This window comes from Dipteris shenzhenensis, chromosome 8, assembly GCF_047967505.1.
Source record: "Dipteris shenzhenensis isolate YYH24624 ecotype China chromosome 8, Dip_SZ_1.0, whole genome shotgun sequence".
NCBI classification, from domain to species: Eukaryota; Viridiplantae; Streptophyta; class Polypodiopsida; order Gleicheniales; family Dipteridaceae; genus Dipteris; species Dipteris shenzhenensis.
In genome coordinates, this window is record NC_141603.1 from 36,656,667 (window position 1) to 36,661,162 (window position 4,496).

Here is a 4,496-nt window from a genome sequence, read left to right on the forward strand (position 1 = left end):
TTCAAGCTATAAGATGTTTTGAAAGATCAAGCATATGAAGGCAACCTCTATCTTTAGGATGTGTGACAATTCTCCCAACTTATAGTGGCATTTCCCTTCCCACAGGTATTGCCAAACTAGACAAATTGAATTAGGCTAGATTCATATTTCCTTAAGTGAGTTAAATTTATTCCATTGGATCCATAGTAGATAGAATAGAATTAACGATTGCAACATACATTGCATAACCTTTAGCCTTACATGTAAAGGCCAAGTTTAACTCAATAGTTTTTTACACAATGTCTCCAACTTAGGCCCATGTGCGAGAATGCATAGGGGTGAGGCCTACCCCTATTGGATAACCCAAAAATTTGCTAATCTTGCCAGCATCTTCTGCTACTACAGCTTCAAGGGAGCATGTAGAGAGTTCCTTTTAGAGAGAGCACCCAATTTTTAGCCCAATTGTACACACACCTACAACAATAGAGACACACGTACAACAATAGAGAAAAAAATGAAGTAATCCTTTAGCACATTCCATGTTTCCTTGCAAGCTTTTGGAACCATGAGCATGTCTTCAGCAAAGGCCTAGCTTATGAACTGACATCTTGAAGGTAGTTCTAGGCCTTCAATATGCTTATCATTTTTCAAAGCTTGCAACTTGCATAATAGTGGGTGGGTGGCTTCTCTCCTGAGCTCATTGCTGCCCCTCCTTGCCTCCCCTATCCCAAAGCCCTCTCCCCCCTTCATTCCTCCTCTCTCGCCTCTCCTTTGGCCACGCCTCTCCTCCTCCTTCCCCTGCCCTCTTTCACGCCCTCTCGTACCTCCCCCGCATAGCTCACCATTTTGCAAAAGGGGCTGACCCCAATTTGGGGAGCCAGTGGTGTAGAATGCTTCACTACGCATACCTAGGGGATTTCTTGCCTAGCCTCCTACGTCCTTTGTGCAACCCATAGCATCGTGACGGTTTGGATTCCCCGCCTAGCCCCTGGTAGACAAGGAGGCCTCAACCCCCTCCATATACTAAGGGAGGTTGGTAAGCATCCCCCCCCTGCCGCTAGCATGTGTTGCTCGTGGGGGCACTTGGGTAGTGGGTTGGGCCTCTCGTGAAGTTGGAACACTCTTCTAGCGCTTCAAGCTGCCCCCCCAAGTGTTTTGCGAATGACTCCTCTAGCTCCTTAGTTTTGACACCCCTCTTGGTAGTTCTCTTGGGAGGTGGCTATCCTCTTAGCTCTCTAAAGGACCCTTTTCAAAGGTGCTTTGAGCACCCTTCAGTTCTTTTAGTGTTGTCCCTTTTGGGGTAGCCCACATCTGGACCTTGGCTAGATGGCTAGTTGCCTATGTTTTTATTTGATTTTGGAGCTTCTTGGTAGTGGTTGGCACCCTTGTACCCCTTGTTGGGAGCTCTCCTGTCTGATCGTTTTTCAGCCCCCTTTTTTTGGGTCAATTGAGAGGGTTTGTCCTCTCTCCCCCCCCTTTTTTTCTCCTTTATTGTAGCATAGCATTGTGTTTTCTATTGGAGAACGAATCTTGGTGGTGACCATTGGTCTAGCCAGAGGGGCTCAGATGGTAACAGCCTCAATTCACCAAGCCATTAAGGTTCTTTTCTCTAGATGATTAACACCTGGTGAAGAAATCCATACATTCACTATAGGAGATGACAATGGTAGGCCAGATAGTTGGCCTCACGCCACCCAAGAGCCAGGTGCGTGATTGGATCCAAGTGAGCTTAGCATTGGATGGGGACCACATTCAAGAGGTTACCATCTATGGCAGAGGGGTTTCCTTCAATCATCTGTGTTCCCCCCAACACTACTCGGTCACTGGGGTGGAGTGTAGCCTGATCCTCTTAGGCCCTTATCTTGTTTACCTTATCTATTGGTACCACGGGTTCAGGTTGATGATATAGAGATGACCCATCATGTACCTCACTTCCCTGTGACACTTTGATTCCCGGGGCTCCCCAAGGATTATAGGCCCATTCTCTACTCCATTAGGGGAGCCTTTGGCATGAGGAGCCTCCTCCTCAAATAGCCACTCCAGTGGTTGCAGATGATGGGATCCCCAAACTCAAGTTGATTGTGGAGTGTTTGGAGACTATCCTGGAGGAGATCCTTTTAAATACTCTGGATGGTGGTGAGTTGAGATAGCATATAGAGATTTTAGGTTTGCCAAGGTAATGCTTACGGTGCAAGCAAATGGGACATCTGGCGAAGGACTACAGGAGAGGTCAAAGCAAGGCAGTGGGAGTATAGCATGGGACAAGTCAGCAGATGGAGTCCTAGAGACCCTAGGAAGAGGATTTTAGATGGGACCTGGACCAAGGTGAAGTAAAAGAAACCCAAGAAAGATGCCTTAAAGCAATGAAGATGTTGAGCCAGACAAAGAGAGCAAAGGAGGACAGAGCATGAGGCCATGTCTCAGACGTAGCAGAAGTAGGCTCCTCCCCACCCTAAGGGAAAGCAAGTAGAGGGGATAGGAGTGGGGCATTACTATGCTTAGGGGATGGAGACTCTTGTGGATACTCAGGTAGTTCCATGGCTTCAACAAGCCAATGTTTGAACAAAAAGATCAAAGGGCTTATGCAGCATAGGTGTTAGCCAATTCAGGAACCTCTTCCTGCACTCCCCAATGGTCATGATAACTCCCTCTCCACCTCCCTCCCCCCCCCGCGCCCCCCCCCCTCCTTCTTCTCCCCCTATCCCCCTCTGCCTGCTCCTCCCCTCCCTCCTGCTGCTATCTCCCTCACTAATCACCCTTGAGTTGTTAGCCCTCCCTCTCCCCCCACTCCCTCCCATTGAGGCAAGGCCAGCAAGTCTCTTCTTCATCTTCACATCCCACCCTTGACAAAATATGAAGAGGGGAGAGGAGAAGAGTGGAGATGAGGAGAGAGGGCACAACTAGAGAAGAGCACACCACAAATGACTAACTGTACACTAGATTTAGTTGAAAATGTAGAATATATACAAACCCATTTAGGGTTAGGATTAGGGCATCTAACCCTTTCCTTTATAGCACTGTATTGGGTTAGTGCTATCCACATATGATCATGTGATGGTGCTATGCACACATGACTACATGATGTTGAGCGTGAACTCTCAACACCTTCCCTCATGATCAACATCATAAAGTAGGCCTTCCCTGAAGATGATGATTTCGGGGAATCGAAGAAGGACTGAACATTACATTTCATCACACCCCTTTAATGGAAATGTCATTCCTCTGTGTCAAACCAAATCAGTGTTTCTCGAAAAGCTCTTTACCAAGTGGTTTGCTAAAGATGTCTGCAACATTCTCTTTGCTATCACAATGCTACAGTGTGATGTCACCAAGTAACACTCTTTCTCTGATGAACTGCTCTCTAACATCAATGTGCTTTGTCCTGGAGTGATATACTAAATTCTTGGCCAATGCTTAAGCCGATTGTTTATCACAGTATATTGTTGTTAGCTTTGACTCATCAAAGTAATCTGTTTCTGACAATAGTCTTCTAACCCATATAGCCTCACACGCACCTATAGTGAGTGGCCTATATTCTGCTTCAGTCGAAGACAAAGAAATAGTTGGTTGTTTGTTTGACAACCATGATATAGCACCTTGACCAAAGAAATATGCATATCACTGTGTCGATCTCCTGGTCTCATGATCTCCGACATAGTCACTGTCACAATATCCATGCAATCGTGGATGACTTCCTTTGTATTCTATTCCAAACTGTCTTGTACCTCTGATGTATCTCAAGACTCTTTTGGATGCATTCCAGTGAGATTGTTTTGGATTTGCCATAAACTGTGCTAGTGAGCTTACTGCATAACAAATATCTGGCCGAGTGATAGTCAGATATATAAGAGATCCAATGAGCTACCTTTAGTACCTGTCATTGAATGTAGGCTTTTCTAAATCTTTAGTAAGTTTCAAACTCTATTCCATGGGAGTGGCTGCAATTTTGCAATTTTCCATATGAAACTTGTTTAGGAGACTGTCAACATACTTGAGCTGACTCATGAATGTGCTATCTAAATCTCTCCAGAACTCAATACCAAGACAATAGTGCATAAGTCCAAGATCTTTCATCTCGAACTCTGTAGATAAGTCTTGTTTGAGTTTTCTAATGAAGATATCCCTTGCTTCCGGTCACAATCAGATCATCTACATACAAAAGTGCAATAGTGATGCCTTCCCCTTGAACTTTGTATTAGAAAGTATGATCTGCATTGGACTTCATGTATCCCAGATCAACAAAATACTTTGTATACCCATTTGTTTGCTATGGTCTTCTTTCCTAGTGGAAGGTCGCATAATTCCCAAGTATTATTCTTATACAAAGCATCCATTTCTTCATTCATAGTAGTTTGCCATTCTGGCTTGTCTACTATATCTTCGAAGTACACTGGCTGTTCTGTTGCCATGATGGTAGTCATAAGAGCATAGTTCATCATTTAGACCTGAATTGCTTTGCCTTTCTAAGCATATGTCAATCTAGCTGGTGGTCTACTTTCCCTAGTAGACCGTCTAAG